The following is a 20979-nucleotide window of genomic DNA, read 5'->3' as shown; positions in this document are numbered from 1 at the left end:
AGTTTCATGGAGCATCATGGTGTCTGCAGTTTTTTTGTCCTGTTTGACATTTAAAGGACAACCTGTACGTGTAAATAGCCTGCTATCTCTGTACCACATGAGGAGATCTGAGGGTTTACCAAATGATGTCTTTGTAATGTGTTGCAGAGATATGAAGTTAGGATGCTGACTAGCAAGCTGTAGACAATACCTTTGTTAGACCACTTTGAACCAGTAGTAGTAGTAGCCAATAAGCTTATGACTGCCCTCAGCCCAACATAAGCTCATCGTAGCGCGCCATGATCGTATAGTGGTTAGTACTCTGCGTTGTGGCCGCAGCAACCCCGGTTCGAATCCGGGTCATGGCATTGCGTGACAATGTCACGGCAGATGAGCTGCTATTTTACACAATTTCCCAAATAAAGGTTTTCTTAATCTTAAAAGAAATTGGTAGTGTCGAAATTACTGCTGTTTGTGTCTGGTATTGAATGCATACTGTATGATATCAGCAGGATGAGCAGGGATTTTGGCTTTTTTACTCAGCAATACATGACAAAGTGATGTCCTTTGTGACAAAAGATGACCGGTGCTATGGGCTATAAATTTGAAAACCTCCATCTATGTGGAGAAATGTTTAGCCCACCCCTGTAGCCTGATTTTTTTTTTCATTCCAGCTTGACAGTATTACATCAAGGCTACATTATCTGCTATTTATCAGTGTAACACCAAAATTTGAGTGACAGGGTGGTGTCATAGCACACACGATATTGGTAAATCTTCATTTCAGTTACAAACATTTTAACTTTTTTATTAGTCATTGTTGTTTAAAACATTTACTCCACTGTACAAGTAAAGGAGGCAAGTATGTCATGAGGTAATGACAAGCCTGTTGCAGTTTGGCCCCCAACAAAACAGGGGTTGGAGGCCAAAGGCTCGTATAAGCCCATGAATTAACCATGCTCATAATTTTACTTAGAGTGCAGAATGCATTTCTTTTTTTTTACAATGACAATCTAAACTACCAAAGAAAAAGAGGACACTAATAACCATGTACCAACCTTTGTGATGATGATTACACGCAACAGTAACAAAAATAACAATAACTTGATCTTAATAAGTGTAATCATTTTACTCCTAATACTATTGGAGAGGCCTTGTTCCTTGAGAGCTGCAAGCCACAACAGCTTTTGAATGCGTATCCCCTGCTGACATTGAAAGATTTTTTTAGTGCTCTCATGTCATTGTAATTTAGCCTTTCTAAGGCTATTGCATGGTTATTACATGGTTATTACATGGCGTGTTGTGTGTATTTTTGAAATCTGGTGCTCTCCAGGGTGCTGATCCTGCTGCTTGGAGCAGAGGGGGCACTGTCCAGGACCTTGGAGAGCAGTGAGGATAAATGGATAAAGCCCTTCCTTGTATTATCTGGAATGACAGCTAATTAATCAGTCCATCCCAGTCTTTAACTCGACTTTAACTGCACTGGTGAGGATTTTCCAAAATGTCCATAGCCTGGGGGCTATGGGAATGCGTAGGTGCCTCTGGCTATGCCTGACATACTTGAATGCCTTGCCTTTTCTTACTGTCAAGTCTTACATCAACCCTGCTGAGGTTGATTCACTTGCCACATTAACACCAATCGCTCCCCCATGGTGCTGGCCACTCAGCTGCACACTCCAGTTTTTTGTTTCAGTTCATATTTTTGGGCGGGTGGGGGTTATAATTTACTTTCCTTCATGGTCTGATTAGCAGCATTCCAGTCATCTCTTTTATCATTCCTGGCTCTCTGGTTTTCTGCTCTTTGACAGGCTCATGTTATGTTATTGTAAGACCCAACTTATTGACATTTGGCAGCAGCAGAGCAAATGACAACCTGTGACCATGACAATAAGATGTTCCAGAGTCAGGGTGACTGTTATGCTTGGTGTGTGCTGCAGAATGTTTGTGCACACACAACTCCTTCATTTTGAGCACCCCATCATATTGTGCTGCTGACCCATACTGAAACTCTTGGCAACAGAGGCTGTTTGACAGGAATTCCTGCGCCATAGACAAGCTGTAATTAACAGTGGGGTCTTGTTATTGGCAACCTTTTTAATGCAAGTATTTAATTAAATGTTTTGACAGCTACACCAACACTCTAATTTCCAGTGAGACATTATAGTCACGAAGACATTGAAGCCACATACCGTGTTGCCATACTGTGTTGCTATGCAGTAAAAATAGCTCCTTATGACAAATGGGGACCACATTAACAGAAAAAGTCCATGTAGATTTGTAGTCTTGAAAGGACAACTCAGAGTGTGTGACAGTGACAAGTGTTTCCAGCGTCTTTCCCCAAAAGAGAACAGATATTAATACACATGCTCACAAGTTAACACAGTTGTATTAAGCACACTTCCAGCTGTGACCATACACTTAATTCTAATTAACACTGAATTCATTTACTGCACAGGTGACAGCAAGCTATTTTGAAAATCACATACATACCGCAGTGAACACTTTGCTTAATCTAGCATGCTTCCACATCCCCTGGAGGTTTCATAGGCAAGTTTTTAATAGCAGGGTGTGGCTGGCTGCATCGTGCACACAATACAACTGCATTGTCGAAATGCACTTACAAGATTGGCCGCCTTACCACACAAGATAGTTGGCTATGTTTCTGTTGAAATTGCATTGTCAGCTTTTTAACAAGGTATCAACACAACTGACCATATACCAGTGACAAAGAAACAAAACCAATATTGCAGCAGATAGCATAAATACCTGCTCTTACTGCAGTGTCAGTGAACTCAAATGGGTTGTAAGACTGAGAGCCGTGACTTTCCAGGCAGGATTTGCTGTTGTGGTTCCATGGGGAGAGTTGAAAGGATAGAATGGTTTCATTTGGGTCAGGTCGGTCGTGCAGTTTGAGCCCCAGAGTACATTAGAAAGAGCTGAAATAACGCTCTTAGACAGACCAAGGAGTTGAATCGAGTGCTGTGGCTGCCGTGTAGTGCTTTTAACATGCCCTGTGGATCCTTTGGGTTCATTAAGCAGTTTGGGGTTTGTGTCAGAAGCATCTGTACAACCTGCTGTGACATGGGGGAAAATGCCCTTGACTGACTGAAAAGGAGAAAAAAAAAATAGTGCTACAGGTAATGCCTGTAGGAGATCCTGAAGGGCACTTTCTCTGGGATCCATTTGCCAAGTGAAAAGGTAGCTAAGGTGAGCTTGGTTTTTAGAGTGAAGAGAGAAAACAAAGTTCATGCTTTATTTTTAGTAAATAGTATTCCATTTCTTTGCTTCAATATTCTAAAACTTTAGTTTGCAGATACAAGCTTATTGAATTTTTTTTTCCATTATTATTGATTTCTGCAGTAGAGGACAATACTTCAAAATAACATTTGGATTTAGGTAAAAAGTATTAACAAAGAAAACCAAGTTTAAGCAGATTTACACAGCCAGTATTGTAGGGTCTGAACAGTATTCCCAACATTTGTTGGCCACATTTCCTTTTCATGTTGGTACATTACTATTATTATTATTATTATTATTATTTTTACCATCTCTTTTTAAATACAGTAGTTGTGAAGTCCTTTCCATTACATGTATATGGGGAAAAAAAGCTTACATTATATATATTTATATGGTAGAAATTTTCCTCCAGAAATAAAACTTTTTTTTTCTTTTTTTTAACACTCAGGTCCTTGGGTTCAGGTTGATCAGAGAAGAGTGTGATTTAAGGTAATGATATGCAAAGGTGCCATTCTCGTCTGGCAGACGGCTGCTGCAGTGCGGTATGAAAGTGCTCCCTTCGGCATTGAGCACGTGTTGCTTCATAGTTGCTTCCAGCTTAGAATCCACCACTTATGCCGGCTTGTCACTGTTTCAGATATTTTTACTCTGCTCAAAATCCATCAGAAATATAGCTAAACCTTGAGAATCTATACTTGAGAACTGCGAGGGACTATTTTTGAACCTGTGTTCTTAGAAAGTTGTATTTTAATTATTGGAATAGGTTTTTCAATGTATCATTCTTGAATAATATTTGTGGCCACAAAGACACCATGAGCAGAACTGGAAATATTTACAGGTCTTCCTACACCAATATATCAATGTTTGGTTTAGTAATAACTCAAAAATGCTGTATTTTTTTTTGCTTTCCCAGTAGTGGATATGAGCTCAGCACACTGTTCTTTGAAGGGAGTTCGAGAGGATGTGACTCATAATCTGTGCTGTTTACTTCTGGACAATGAAACAATGGGGCACTAACAGATGAAGCAGTTTTGTGTGAGTAAAAATGTGAATTACAACACACACACACAGAAAGAGAGAGCGTTTTTATAACCCACAAAGGAAATTGTGCATTTAGAGCCACATAATCAGTCATTACCATTAATGGAGGTGGAAGCAGTAAAGTGCACCATTCTGTCAATTCATAGAATCTCTCATCACTCATCTTCCTTCTTGCCTTGCTAAAATATATCATCAGTGTCTCTATCTTTAACAGCCTAAGTACTTAACTTCACTTCATGCAGCAGAAAGAAAAGGGAATGATTGAAATAACAATTCAAATTTACTGCAATGTTTTATAGATTAAAAGCCCAACAAATCAAGCATTATATCCTCCTAATAATCTACAAAGTTGGCTGAGAAATTAGATCTTTATTTTCTTCTAAACTATTGTAACAACCAGAAGTAACAGCAAATGAAGCCTCAAGATAGAGCACCTGAAGGATGCCCCTGCCTGCAACACAACCTGAAATCAATATTTAATGTTCATTTTAAATCTGTCTCCTCCTGAACTATAGCAAATTGGTAGCCGGGTGCCAGGCACAACGTGGCAGATACTGGAGTCAAATATATGACTGCCGGACAAGTGAAGCCACAACTCATCACTTTACACTTCTCTGGAAGAGACAGGTCATCCTGTGGTCCTGACACAAACATGAATCCTCCTAACCCAAATAAAGCCATCCCAAAGCACATCACCCAGTGTGCAGGCAGGTGCTCTGAAACAGATACCACAGCTTAGAGGCGCTGAGGCCGTTTACTTCTGGTCCATGACAAAGAAGAAATATCTGAAGTTAAAAGGAAGCAGAGCTTTGCAGGAACAAAAAGGAAAAGATAAAACAGCATAAAAACCTTAGATTTTACAGACAACGACATGGTTTATTACCCACCGCAAAGTCAGATGCACATGCAACATGCATTTTTAAACATTACCCTGAGCTTTCTGTCTGTACTCTGACAGATAATTGGCACACAGAGAGTTAAATGTATAGCCTATGGTTTACTCATCCTACACAACCACATTATACAGGAGCACTCAGTTAGGGGACTGATTGCTCACATAGTGCCTTTTGCCTGTCAATTGATCAGGACCTTACTCCAGCTTAGTGCGCCCTCACAGAAAACCTCAAACACAGTGCAGCACAAATGCATTCATCTTGATCAGAGGAGCACAGGATAAAGCATTAGAGTTTTTCTGCTGCAGAGATGGCACTGTATGAGTAAACCACTGAAACCAGATATTTTTTTCCAGATATTTGCAGTGCTTCAAGTGCTATCACCATCACATAATGACTGCTGTGTCCATGATGAAACTATTGCACATCCTCTTCTCTCACTCACTCTAATTACATGGTGCTTCTGTACAGTGTCTGAGCCAACCACATAGACTTTTGCAGTACCATCATTTACGAAATCCAGCTTATGAATTCATTTTTCATTTTGAAAAACATTTGATGACCTCAATTTTTCAGCAAGTTCTTCTGTGCTGCCTCCCTGTGATGAATCACCACTCTGCAAGAAGTCTTAGTGACCACACTGAAAACACAGTGAACCTTTGAGACTTTGACCTGTGCTGGAATTGGAGCCGTCTGTATGCTGTGTAACAGTCAATACCAAAGAATAAAATAGCCTGCTCAGTTAGAGAATGCTAGATTTATTCTGGCTAGAGTAATTCATTAAACTGTTGCTCCTGCACATTTATCATAATCAATCAAAGTGTAGCTGGGGCAAAGGAGCAATTTAGAACACTGCACAGTTATGCCAATGCTGAGTCTGTAATAAGTTTGAGGAAGATTATATAAGGCAATTCGAGACCTTGGGGTGCCGTTTATATCAGAACGCAATGAATCATTCATTAGTTAAGATCTGTAATGTATAAATGTGTAACCGAAGAAGAATACATTTTAGATTAACCATGTGTGTTAAATGACAAGCATCTTTTTATTTTAGCTACAAGATATAAACAAGTTGTTTTAACTAAAAAAAAAATCAGCTTTTAACATGACAGAGGCGATATTCTGTGGGTGCTATATAATAGGCAACTGCTTGCTCTGGGCAGACTTTGGATCCCAACACTATTGATTATGAGTAACACCAGATGCCAGAGTTGGATGAGCAATGAGCAGTGAGAGGATGGAACTGATGAGAGTGCCACGAGGAGGCTGTTTGTCTTTTGGCCAGGGAATTGCGTCAAGTTTCACAACCTTCAGAATCCATCAGACTCTATAGCTGTCCAGCTGACTACATGGTCATTAAAGCATATTCCATGTGTTGTCTTGAGCAAACTTAAAATATATAAAATTGTAATTCCTAATTCCAAACAGCACATAATGAAAATGTATCTTTTTGTTGAGTATCATGTAAACACATCATACTGATATTCTGAGGTAATCTGACCCTTTAATCTGTCCTATTTATGATAACAAATCTAATTTCTAAATGACGCCTTTAAAGCCACAGGCAGATTTTGCTCCTCACCGGCATAAAACTGGGCTCCACTGATCATTTTCTGCATACTCTCAGGTCTACAGATACCACACGCAGCGAACGGCACTCGGTCCCAGCAGAGACATGCTGCAGCTGCTGTGCTGGTGCTTCTTAGATCTTCGGGACTTGGGCGATGTTTTGCCCCACTTACATGCAGCAGCTTTGTGAATCAAAAAAGCTTCACAATAAACCCAGCTTGTGTTGCAGTGGATAGCAAAGCCTTCCAGTGGGTCTGAATTAGTGTTCTTGGACTTGTACCCAGAGTCCCTGCAGCCAAATCAAGACAAGAGAAGACAATTTCTTTGCTGCCTAACACCAGCAGAGGGGGGTGTGCTCAAGTCAGGAGGAGTGTGTCAGCTCTGCTGGCAGACGCCTCAGATGTTTTTTATCCAGCCACACCCTGAAACATAACCACATACTAACAAAAGCACTATGTTGTGTAATGTGTATTTAAACATCCACTTATTTTACAACTTGGCACCTATGAGCTAGCAAAGCAGGGGACAGCGTGCTACAGATTATTTACAACAAGCATGTGTGGCAGTTTCAGATTGAAATTACCTCTCCAAAGCAACATGATTGCTTCTCCCAAGGGTTCTGTATTGAGGTTTTTACTTGTAGTAGTTGTCAATTAGGAAACAAAAGTCAAAACCCTCAGAAAAGGGACGCGAACAGTCTTCCTCCTGTGTGCTAATATTTAGAGTTTTCTAATGAAGAAAACAGGTTAAAGAAAGTCCTTTTTGCAGGGCTTTATGGAATAGTCTGAGATGAATTATGCACATCCACTGGCTTTTGATATCCATCCCACAGGGCTTTTCCTCTTTTCATTAAAATTCTATTTTTTATATGCATTCTTTTTTTAGAGAAAATGACTGGGCAGAATCTTTTAGTTGAAATCAGTGCAAGATTAAATAGCTCATTGTGTGTGGATTTTTCTGAGGCTGAATAATGTGCACTGGCTGGGGGCTGTAATATTTTACATTATAGCTTAATTTGATAGGTCAATGTGCTGAAGTGGTGGCACTTTGAAAAGACTGACAGGACAACACATCTGTCCAATCCGAGAAAATGTCTAAAACAACTACCAACTGAGAGGTAGAGTCTGATCCAATATATGTGTACGTTTGCCAGAGGCTCCAGAGACAGAATAACAGTGGAATGAAAAAAGTACTACATGTATAAAATATATCTTCCCTATCCGGGAATAGAAATACACAGTAGTAACTGTTAAAAGTTATTTTGACAGAAATTCCTACAAATCCATTCCATCATGGTTGGAATGTTTCTACGTGATAATTAATATAAATACTTCTTAATAAAATAGTGGCATAGTTCATTCAAATGCTATCTCTGTCTCGCATCTCTAATAAAAGCCGTCTAGTTTAAACTCTATGCCGCCTCTACTGTAGCTCAGAAGCATTTATTATTGCAGTGCATATTTTACAGTAGCATATACACTTGAAGCGCGCCATGTTCCCGAATTTTGATAAGGAAAGAGGGGTCATAATAACGATGAGACGCGGGGCTCATCCATATTAGAAGACTCTTTAATGAACTCATATCGTCAAAGACACTCCTCCAGCTCCCGGTTCCCACGGCTCCGCTCCCGTAAGCAGTCGATGCGAGGAGAGAAATTTCGTAGCCCCATCTTTATCAGTATCTGCATCTGCGTGAAGACAAAGAGAGCACCGCAAAATGAAGATGTGCTGCAGAAGAAGCCAGTCTTAAAAGTCCCTATCACTGCAGCGGTGCCCGCCCGGAGGCAGACAGGCAGCGATCCTTGGAGACTCTTTGGGGATGCGCAAAGATGTGAGAGTACAGGCATTGTGATTGGACATACTCATCCTAAAAGCATCAGGCATCGGGCGAGTCATGTTTTCTCCAGCAAGAGGATCAACGAGGTGCCATCAAACTTGAAGGAGACGTGTTCTGAGTCTGCACAGTCGATGCGTTCACGGCATCACCACTGAACTTGCATCATTTCCCCCCTAAAGAGGCGGACTCGCTTTCCGTGGTGCTGAAACCAACGACTCGGCTGATCAACTAGTGAAGAAGAAGAAGAAGACACTTCATCACCTGCTTCTTCTGAGCTTCATGGTGTTTCGGAGCCTTGGCGAGGTAAGTCCAGGAATGTCCAGTGTAGGACAAAGAAATGTAGATAAGCGGTTTTCAGCCATGTCTCCAACATATTGTTATCACAGCTTCTAAAGAGTCCTGTGTGCCTGAAGTGCCTTTATCTGTTGTCCCGGTGTGTCCTGCTGCATGTGTTTGATTTTAAAGTTTAACCCTATGGATTGATCGTAATGGTAACATCTGAAACATTTGATATGCTTTGGCTGCTATGAGTAAACTGTGGAAAAGTATTGATCCACTGAAATGCATACTGCCTGTTGATGCCCCTCTTAGTATTTACCATTATTAAGTATACACTCTGTCTGTCACCAAAAAAGTTCTTTCAACATTGAGGCATACTTCTTTCAATATGTTTTATCTATTGTTTTCTAATTTTTATTATGCTATGATTTGCTAAAATCACACATCTACCTGTTCTTTCCAACATGAGTCACTGAAGTGAGAACACATAGCATGTACTCTTCTATGCATCACTGCTGTGGGAGAACATTACATCCAGTAACGACCGTTAAGGCAGGGATTGAGAAAGCCAATGGTTCGTGCTGGTCTGTCACTTGGCTGCTTGCTGGTGCCTAAAAACTTCATGCAGCACACATGGTGCAGCTTTTTGTTTTCTTAATTCATATTTATTAGTGTTGTGCTGATGGGGACCAGTGAATCTTTTAACATTTATTTTTTCTGTTATACTACTAATACTCAGACATGATGTGCCACTGTGTTTGCTGTTGTTGGGGTGCCACACAGAATTGTTGTGTTAACTAGTGTATAACAACAGCCGCTGCATGCTAACTAGCCCTCAGGCTTGTATTTTTAGGTTATGTCACTTTTATATCTTGGATACATTTGCAGCAACTTGAACATAATCTTAAGCGTTGTAGTGATTTTAAAATGTTACAAGCTTTCACTGTGTTATCCACATCATCTAAATAAAAGCTGCCAAATCAGACCAATGAAATGTTATAAACTGATTATCCAATAAGAGGATTTAGAGTATTACTACAGATTGTGGCAGTGACCCTACTTTTTTTCCCCCTTTGATTTTATGCGTGCACTGTGTGCGTTGGTGGTCAGTAAAAAGTTTTGAGATCTGAAAGATCTGCAGTGTTGTAATTGCAAATACTGTGCCTTACTTGCTTTAATCAATTACCCTGTTGGGCTGAGAGGAAGCGTGGGTGTCATCAAAGCAGAACAAGGCCTTTGAGGTGGAATCACTTAAGTTGTGATTAATTTTAAAAGGCATGCCTTAATTTCAAAGGCACATTTTCACAGCTGTTATCGAAATACATTTGGTGTTTTGTATTTGACACAGTGTGTCAGTTGGTCCTGAAGTCTGAGGACTCTATGCGGGTTCGAGGAGGACCTTACACAGAGCTTACAGATTGTAGAAAATATAGGACATCTTCATTGGAATTGCATAGATTTTCTTGTTATCTGACACATTACTCTAACCAGACTTTTACTTGGAAAGTCATAGAGGTACTTGACCTGTGCGTCAGATTTTGATATGCACTACTCATGCAAAGACAACTGTCTACATGATCATAAACAGAGCCTTAATTGCGAGTAAGGTTGCTCAGCTGCTTTAATCAATTACTGTGCCATCCTCCATCCAGAGAGAGACGAGGAGCGCAGGTGTCATCAAAGCAGAATGAGGCTCCTTTGAGGTGGGAAATGTGAGACTCAATGACTTCACTCAGCTGGGTCACTGGACACACAGCAGAGCTTTGACGCGTACAAATTGTGCTTGAAGATGCTGCGTTCATCCTGGGAGGCTCAGCGGCTGGCAGGGGACCAGCCGAGCGGGGACATTGCACTCCAGATGGCCCAGCGAGGCCAGAGGAAGAGAGCTGTCCAAGCCCAGCTGGGAGTACGGGAAGCTGGACTGCCGGTAGTGTGCGTTTGCGTGATTCGTGATTGTGGGAGGCAGAAGGTATCAGAGGAACGGTGGAAGAAGGAGGAAAATATGTGTGTGTGTGAGGGTGTGTGCACGCTGACGGAATGATAGCAAGAGAAAGGAAGGGAGAGAGAGAGAGAAAACGAGAGCGAATGATACAGGCGCCTCTGTGCGTGCTCGCTTGCATGGAAGTAGTGATAGGAAAAGTGTGGGAGGGAGAAGAAATAAAAGAGAAGATGAAGGCGCTCGCATGTCTGTGCTTTGGCACTATGTGTGTGTATTTCTGTGCGTGTGTGCATGCACGGAGTGACAGGGAAGCAGAAAGGGTTGGAGACAGAGAAAATGAAAGAGAGAGAGAGAGAGAGAGAGAGAGAGAGAGAGGTGCATGTGTGTGTCTGTGTGTGGGAGGGAGAGAAAATGAAACTGGAAGAAGGCATGTGTGTGTGTGTTTACGGGCTTGTGTGTGATTGCAGAGAAAGCATTACTGGGAGAGAGAAAAGGCAGGAGAGAGAAAACAAAAACAAAGAAGAGGAAAAAAGGGGGAATGTGTGCATCCCTGGGAAAGTCACTGTATGAGATAAATGAAGAACAAACAAGCTTTGGTGGAATGCTTGCATTTGTGGGTGTGTTTCTGGAGAGAAGATTGCACACATGTTGTATTAATGCTGACATTGGTATTCACTGATAGTATTAAGCAGAAAATTAAGCCTTTAATAATATGTTTTGGCTGTTCTTGCAGTTCTGACCCGGGTGGTGGTTTTATGTTTTCATATGTTCATGAAGGTACTGCAGCCTTTTGAGTGCTTTATGGCCTCAAGCACATGACCTGCAGCAAGTTCATAATTTTTTCTTCACTCTGATTGAGAGGACATGTTGCATGTAGCAGTCCCCCTTCCTCTTCCCCATTTTTTTTTTATTTTTAATGCGTGTTACATCCTGGAGTTCTTGCACTCTTTTTTTTTTGAAGTGAAACCACATGAGAATGAACGCACACATAATGACAATCGCACAGCGGCTTCACAGAGATAACTTCACCTCACTGTTTCCATTTGGGAAGCCGCTAGAGAGGAGGAGCAGAGAAAGCACACTCTTTTTATTCTGCCACATCTGCTCCATGAAGGAATGGAGCATGATCTGCACTTTGATCACAATGAATTATTCCTATCCCTGGCTATAAATATGGTCTGTCTACAACACCCAATCTCTCTCACTCACTCTTTAAACTAGGAATCTGTGCTGGCCTCAGAGTAGCTCTCTCCTTGAACGTGTCACTGCGGACTTACTGCAGTTCTGTTTTTTTATTTTTTTTATTTTTTTTTTTTGCTCATACTGAGAAGGAAGCAGAAACTCAAACCTCAAATCCAACTCAGTAATAGCTCTATTCTTTGCACAAAGTTCTGTATGAGAAACCACTAAAGGACATTGTTAAAGCTGCTGCTCTTCCATATCATTTCTTTTTTACAACACACCCCATGAAAAGGCCAAAACTACCAATTACACTTTCACAGTCCCCATCTCTGTCTGTGGCACGCACTAAAAAGGGCTACAATCAATACAATGTCTGCACATGAAGAGCACTCTCTGGCATCTATATCAAGAATGTATTGTTCTACATGCAGTGTTAACAATTAGTGTTGTCCCAATGGGGACATTGGCTAATGTAAAGGGAAATGGGCTGTTGTTAGTGAGCTTCTTTAACAGGAACACCAACAGCAAAGGTTTTTGTTATTTCCTAACGCATTCTCATTCTTATCCAACATCTGCCAGTCCTACACACACTAAAGTGGGATTTTTCAAGATTCTTCAAAACAAAAAAAATGACACATGGTCACATTTCACTGGATTGCTAGACTGACAGATTTGGTAGTCTGAAAAGTGAGGTGGAGGGGGGGACCTAACCAAACCTTGACTCACCACACTATTCACTGACACACTAAATACTAGAGAGTTTAAAAACAAGCTGACACTACATAATTACACAAATGATGCCATGAATTATTGCCATGCTCAGGCAGTTTTACATTTTAAAATAAAAAAATATAATTTGATTATGTTCAGCATTCTTTGATTCATTACCTTATTGAAATACAAAATTGGGAAATAGACCATCACTCACTGGAATAGCACCAAACTGGCCTTAGCCAGCTGAGCTGGGATTGATTTTGTGTTAATACATCATTTCTGATTCACATGGCTGACTACAAGCTCTTGACTGGCATAATCAAATGCCTCTGATGTGTCAGGAAGAAACTAGAGTACAATCCTTATGAGGATATTGAGGTAGTGACAAAGAGTTGCTCCAGGCTGTGCTTTAGGAACAATCAACAGAGACTGTGTCTCTGTTTTTGTATATCAGTGCACCCCACAGGGATGTGGTGTGTTTCTTTTCTTAGCATAGCTGCTTATGCCTGAGAATTTAGCTAGATTTGAAAAGGGGATTGCCAGGATCCTCTCACAGCATATCCCACAAAGTATGGAGCTATCACCCTATCACCTCTAATGGGAACAAAAGGTCAGTCCTTAATTATTCATTCGGGATGTCAAACAATGCTTGCCAGCTGTTATTTAGGGTGAGGGAGACCCATATGAATAATTCAGATGCAGGCTATCTTTCCTTCGAAGAGCCGCTCTGTGGTTTAGATGTTTGTGAAAGTCTTATCTCCGTTCAGGAGCCCTCTGTCATTCCTGAGCTGACCTTGGCTGTCACAGGAGCAGCAGCACGGGTGGCACAGAAGGTGGCAGGGACTCTTGTTCATTCCGTATCTGCAGGCCTCTTACATACAGTGAGGAGTACAGGGAGCTGGCTGCTCCTCATCTAAGTTCCCCCAGTGTCTGTTTACAGTACACTATGTGCCATGCTGCGCCGGGCGGGTGCCAATGTATAAAAAAAGCAGATTAAATTTTTTACAATGAGTTATTTTGCTTTTCACCCGAGGTACATTTCTGTTTTGGTACACTAGCCATGTCAATTGCTCTTAAGCAGCTTTCTTAAGATGTAAAGGGTGTTTATTGCAGCTGAAGAGGCAAAAGCAGATATTAATGCTATTAAAGTGCATTAAACTGAAGAATGCTGTAATGTGAGTCACTTCCATGGGAGGATTAGAGGGAGGAGGCATGCAAGGGATTCTTAGTAGAGGAGAGAAAGTGAAACTGTTCATCTTGTTATGTGAGAGGCAGGAAGGAAAGCGAGGGACAGATGAGTGAGGAGTGTGTGTGTGGAGAGAGAGAGAGAGAGAGAGAGAGAGAGAGAGAGAGCACTTGCCAACTGCACTATCCTAGAATAATAAGTGAAGCACATACACAGATAGATGCAGAACATGACTGTCAGCATGGGTGGCGAGCAGCCCAGAGAAAATCAAATAAAAGCATGTTTGTCAGTGTGAATTCAATTAACAGAATGATCCTATTCTCCTATGACCACTATCCTTTTGCTGTTTCTACTGTAGCACTTGAGGAGATCCTCAGGACTCCAAATGTTCTGCAATTATATATAGAATACGGAAATCAATAATTATGGATAGATGTGTTCTGCTACATTGATTATTCTTTCCTTGAATCCAATGTTGTTTTGTACATTGAACTTGTTGTTTTGTCATTTTGAGGACAGTTATTAGTTACATCCTTGGGCTACTATTAAAAGTAAACAGCGACACATGGATCATGGTTTTATTTAAATTTGTATGCTAATGGAGGCTAGGATACAGTTTATTACAGGATGTTGTATTTTAGTCTGAAGTGCACAAAAATTCAATTCACTCACTGACACAGGACCTCAGTTCAGGATCTAGGTTGATGAATTGGGAAATGGAAACAGAATGGTATTTGGGGACACTGGTGCTCAGTGGTTAGCTTGTGATATCAGTATTTCTCTCAGAAGCACTGCCCTTATTGCCGCTGCACTATGTGCAGAGAAGTGACAACACTCGTTTATCTTGGAGCTGAAAAAAAATGGGTGAGGAGAAACAGATTTCATCAGTAAAAGTTTGGACAATGTGGATGCACTCATAAAGCCTCAGGGTGAGGAGCGGCCTTTTCTCTGAGGCTGACAAGGTGACTGGATCATAGGCTGATGCCAAACCAGATGCTCGTGGTTCAAAAACAGCATGGAGGCTTGAAGACCCAGGACCAAGGACACAGATATGTGTGCTGCCAGATTCTCGCTGCACAGCAGGGATCTTAAAATGTTAACTCTTCTGGAACACTACATGCCCAGGTGCCAGGATGATGATCAATTAGGCTACTGTTGTTGCCCATGTTAATTACACTAATTTACTTAGTTTAATACTTGGCAAGATTTTCAGGGATTTCAGATTTCCATATGCAGCAACTAGGAGGACCGAAGTGAGTTAAATGAGTTAAAAATTCCCATGCACAGAAAACTGCAGTAAAGGATTTCTCCATCCACCCTCACATACAATTTAGCATATTTAAAAATACAACAGTAAATCTTCTAATCAGCAGCTACTTCACACAACTCTGTAAATCATCAATCGTCATTCTACAACAATGGCAACCTTACAATGAGTTCAGACTATTGTTAAAATGAACACACAGTCTCACTTAAATTAAAAAAAAAAAATATCATAGGATATACCCACACACACGGCCTGCCAGTCAGGCTCGCACACTCTTACGTGCACACGCACAGGCGCGCGAGCACACACACACACTCACACACAAAATACGGCCCAGGCCCCATAATAGAAGCTCATTGGCTGTGTGTGAAAGACATAATAAGACAGGAACTAAAGCCAAGTGACAAATTATCAATCTTCCTTTGCAGGTTGTGCATATATATAAAGACACACACACACACACACACATATATATATATATATATATATATATGTGTGTGTGTGATTTCTTCAAGATACTATGTTATCACTGCATTTCTATACAAATAGTGCAGTTTCACTTTTGACCAAATGTATTTAATGACAATTCAAAATGTAAGGTTTTATCTGGATCTGATAACTTTAGTCAGTGTAGTTTATCTTAAACTGAGTTTAATTGAGTCAATACAAACACATCTACCTTGATCATTATTTAACGTTTATTGTTAAGTGATCAATTCGTTCAGCGACATAATTACATCCACCCTCATCAAGAAAGTGAATCCAATTTTTTTGTGTTATCTCTTTTCTCCATATGATTAAACAAGAACCACTAGCAGAGGGTTGCTCATTCAATTAGTGTTTCATTTACCACATTTAATTACCCAGAGTCTCTGCCCTCTTTGACCCTGCAGGAAAGACTCATATGACTAATGAATGCACTCACCTGATTTCCTTGCCTGGGAAATCACATCAGTGTCTATTTCCCATCTTCTGCCCACAGGAAGGCAGTATATGTGGTGACTGAAGATTAAAGGATTTTTTGGGGGGGGCAGATGAGTATGTATTGACCAGGGCAGAGGTTTCAAGTCAGTTCTGAAAGCCCCTGTGATGCTTCCAGCTGGCCACCTCACTGCAGCCAGACACTTTGATCTTGCAAAAGCCCACGTGGGAGTCACAAGTAGTCTTACCAGTTGAACAAGTGCACAGTTGCACAGGCAGGAAAAAAGAGGCTCTCAGCTAGTTATGTTTAGTAGTCAGCTTGCATCACATGGAAAATATTCAGCTCACATTTTGGACATCACCTGTTTTAGTGCTGAAGCTTAAAATAGACTGTCTCTAGCCTTTGGATCACAAAATCCTCATTTGTATTGATCGAAGACACTATTCTCTGATACATCTGGTTAGCTGTTTCTAAAAGTTTCTTTTATCACACTCACAGCTGGTGTGTGCAAGGGAAGCTTCAGGCAGCCTTAATTTGTTGCTTCTGTGTAACATTTTAAATCAAAATGCAGAATGGATGCACAGTGAAAGCATGGCAAGAAACTTGCTAAGAAGTCTGCATGATTAATGCAAATAGAAGTACATATAGTAGACACGCAGTATCATACCATCCCAGAACCTTCACTGTGTTGTATTACACCTGCACCCTGAAAATGTTTTTTGTTTTTTAACCTGTACAAGCTACATGCCCCCACAGTAACTGTGGCATATTTAGAGCAAAATACAGGTATAATACAGTATAATACAGTATAAAGGTACTTGGACTGCCATATTAGTAACTAGGAAGGTTATGGCAGGGGTACAGACTTCTTTTCCTCTAAGTTTACTTTCACCCACTGTGGTCTCATCTCATGTATGCTGAGAAAGAGGTCAGTGCTTAGGAGGAGAGAACCAGCCATCACCCTTGAATACAATGCTGAAAAACAGAGGAGTGGATGATATGTGGACACAAGTACATACTGTACAGTACAACTGCAAGAATAGAACAGTCCTCTTTCCATTCATAACAACATTGACATATCAAACTACAGCCTTTGTCATAGGGAGTGAGCTAAACCCTGCCTGAAGGGCAAGCACATGTAACCAAGGGGACTGCTGCATAGGGAAGCTCTGAAAGGCCCTTAAATGCTTTTATGCAAAGACAATATATCCAGCTATTTACACAGCAGCCCCAGAAGCGCTGGTTATGGCTATAAAGCAAGCTGACATTGTCACACAGGATACCAACACATGGAGACACACAACTCATCTGAAGAGCTGGCTTTGTTAGGAAGAGGTAAACATGGTTACATAATAAGCTGTAATGTTTCCTTCTAATTTTAACCTGCTGCACCTTTCTACAAAATGTACTGTATCTAAATCAATATAGCTGTTTTCAAGCTGGGTTCCTGTGAGATTTGTGAAATCATATTAATCCATCTATTCAGACTTTATGATACGCGACCGTGCCTGAACAGCAGTGGCTGAAACCAGCCATAGTTCTGTGAAGAGCGACTGCTGGTCACAGATGTGATTTAGGTCTGGTGACGGCAGGAAGGAGCGATCTGATTGATGTGAGCTTTGATAGACATAATAGTCAGATGCTATATTCAGTCTAGTAGTTTTTTAAGTGCCTGCTCTGTTCCAGACTGTTGGAGACAAAGGACAACTTCAAACATGATTCTGTGTAACAGATCTTGTCAGGTTAATGTTGTGATGTTATGATGTGATTCCTTAAATAACATAAAGCATGCCATAGTGTGATTGTAGGTTTTATTCCCTCCATAACTTGCACAAAACACATACAAACATCTTGCTTTTGGAAACATTAATTAAGAATTAATTACAGATTTATTTATGTCAAATGTGCTATTTAATAATTCTAAATGTGTGGTTCAAAATGTGGCAGAGGAACTTGTTATGCCTGTGCTTATTGTTATGATGAATGTGAGTGCTCCCTTAGGTTCTACAGCCTTACCATTAGGAGAATACATACAGAGAGACACACGTACATACTTATCAGCCCTAATTTTCAGAGAACTTATTTACTGTGTAGAGCACGATTTCTTGTGTCTGTTTTTGGTATACACCTGCTGTGTTGCACATTAAGCAGTGGAATCCCTCGACGTAAGTGCTTACCATTCAATATTAATGTAGGCTGGCTATTAATATTTAAGATTAAGGATTGAAGCATTGGTGTCCGACTAAGAAGCTCAGTGTCGATGTCCTCAGAGTGACTGTGATAAGTAAATTGTGTTGTTTATATAAATTATGATCCATTGAGGCGCTCATTAAACATTCACTTTACCATTCAATCCCTTCTCAGATCTGTTGTGTCTGTTGTGCTTTGACAATTTGAGCCTGGTATTAAAGCAGGTATTACAAAGGATCTTCCATGGCCACATGGTAGTCGAGAAACGTGACTATAGCCATTCAAAGTACTTGGTGTAGTTGTCATAAACCACTTCTGCTGTAAAGGTGGGCAGCACCTGATTGCTTGAGACACTAGTCTGAAGTCCCCAATGAAGGAATTGCACTTTCCATATTTTTGATATATGTTATTACAGTGGATTTTGTTAAGTGTTGACTGCTTAACAGCACGTACTTTATATAATAATTTTGTCAGAATTTACTGGTATGAATTGTCAGAACTTTTAACTCACCAAATATCTTAGTGGTTGTTAATGTTACCTTTTGACATTAAATAAAATATGGAGTGTAGTATGAGCACTCATAGCACCATCTGCCTCATCATTCATTTAGGTATACTGATGTATGTTGCATGGGAGATGCCCAGCTACTGCCGCTGTTGGCTTGTGAGTAGCTACTAAGGGTTCAGACATAATTACACATTCCCTTTCCCCTCTCTGAACCTTCCCAGCTACTTCAGAAAATCATCCCAATATCTTCTTGATAACAAGCCTGCTTTTGTCACCTGCCTGCTTGTTCCATATGCTCATGTTTGAACCCCTGACTGAAGAAGAAAAACCAAGTTTAGTGTTTTTTTTTTAAGGTGGCACATGTCCACTAATAACATGCAAGCAGGAGCTCTGCTGAGGGCTTCAGGGTCTTTGTTTAATACGTCATAGCCATGTCAGCCATGTAGAGAGGAATGTGTCTGATAAAACAGAACAATCCGAGTTATGCTCCAGGTCCAGTGAGGTCTTTTTTTAAGAGTTTAGTTCACAGCACAGCAAACACTCCTCACAACTGGATGTTGAGTGGTAAATTTTACATACCACAAAAGTTGAATTTAAGCTCTTGGATGTGGCTGTTTAATTTATACAACTTTCACCTTTGAATGGGAAATCTTCCTAAGAACTTTTCTTCTTATTCAGTTTTTCTCATTTGCAACAAAAGTGAGACTTGAGTAACCCTGAGTTCAGACTGCTGAGCAGATGTTCCGCTGCTGCAGCTGAATTATACTGCCACAGCCGAAGCTATATCCTCTTTCTAATGCATGAATACTAATGTCTCTTTAAACTACTTAAAGAAAAGAGTCTAGCAGATGGAAATAGTTTGCATGGCTTTCTGCATAATTATGTCATTGAATCAATTATTTTCAACAATGACTAAGTCAATAGTCAATTTTGCTGTTGCCAAAACAAAATGTAGTGATAATGTTTAAGAGTAATCTTCTAATTTACTCTATTACACATATAAAACATCCTGCTCTAAAATGACTTTTTTTAAGTTTTTCTTTAAATGCCTAAAAACTTTATCTGTACCAGAGGTAAAAGGGAAAAAAACAAATCAAACAGGTTCTTGCTACATGTGCATCTATCCATGATGTAATCTGGTGAGTTGTCCAAGAAACACATGATTCAATTGAAAAAGGAAAAATTGTATTTTGGGATAGTGAGATCATACCACTATATATTTATAACTGCAGTCTCTCACAAAAAGCCTTGGTTTCCTGTGAAGTCTCACTTTGTAATCACACACCCCCCCGACTTTACTACTTTTTTTTTTCAATACGATTTTTTATTTTCAAATATTATTTTTGATGTTCCATCGCTCTCTCTATATTTAATGTAAAAATACCTTTGATCCTTTGCTAAGCATTTATTAAAAGTAAATATCATGAGGCCTTCTGTTTAAACTTCTACAATACATAGTACTGATTACATTTAGTACTAATATGTGTATGTAAGCAAGTATGTTTGAAAAACGAAATAAAAAAAGTATTACAGTAAGGGAGGGAAGATAAAAGTCCTTTTTTAACCTGAAGAAAACAAACAGGAAAAGTTATGTTCTTCTAACTGCTTTAGATGTTTATCACAACATGGTGAGAAAACAATAAGTAATCATAACCGTGTTAGATATAAATGTGCACGCTTTAAAAAAAATGACAAAAACTGGAATTAGTTAAACACAATCATAGTGTGTTTTTGTATTGTGTGAAATCAGAGAAGTCTGTGGCATAGACATCCTCTTACACTGCTGTTGCTGCAAACTTTGTCTAATTTGATCAATGTTGTCTTGGCTTTAAATGTGCTGAAACTAAGTAGGTAGTCAATTTTCACCCAGCATGAAATCTGAACAGCACAGCAACAAAGGTTTCAAAGAAAACAATTAGAATTGTTTTGATGATCAATTAGGTGAACTGACCATTTAAGTAGTTTATATTATATAAACCTAAACCTAAATCGATTGGTTCTTCCCGTGCTGAGGGAGTTGTAGAATCAACCTTGAAGATGGCAGCTGTGCAACAAATGACTTTTCTGTAGCTGATAAATTCTGTGTGACAGCTGACCTCAAGTGAAGAAACATACAGAGTGTGATTTTTCTTCAATCATGTTGATATATTGTATAGTTATTAATAGTTAATAAGCTTACTGCTGTTGTGCATGTGCACTTCTCTCCCAGTACGACTCATATGAATGTTGGTATGAT

At 40.0% G+C, this 20979-nt stretch overlaps 1 protein-coding gene and 1 non-coding gene across 2 annotated transcripts in view; both read left to right on the top strand.

Annotated features, from left to right (window-relative positions):
• The first annotated feature begins 275 nt into the window (after window positions 1–275).
• On the top strand, window positions 276–347 carry trnah-gug (transfer RNA histidin (anticodon GUG)). Its single transcript has one exon. It is a non-coding gene; the product is annotated as a tRNA-His (tRNA).
• Window positions 348–8739: 8392 nt separating this feature from the next.
• Window positions 8740–20979, top strand: part of chst8 (carbohydrate (N-acetylgalactosamine 4-0) sulfotransferase 8) — a 120267-nt gene continuing 108027 nt past the window's right edge. Inside the window, exon 1 of the mRNA XM_028402319.1 lies at window positions 8740–8859. The gene's annotated coding sequence lies outside the window, so the exon portion shown is untranslated. The remainder of the gene's footprint in view (window positions 8860–20979) is intronic.

The sequence above is a fragment of the Parambassis ranga genome, chromosome 3 (assembly GCF_900634625.1).
Source record: "Parambassis ranga chromosome 3, fParRan2.1, whole genome shotgun sequence".
Lineage (NCBI taxonomy): Eukaryota > Metazoa > Chordata > Actinopteri > Ambassidae > Parambassis > Parambassis ranga.
This window is presented reverse-complemented; position numbering and strand designations above follow the sequence as displayed.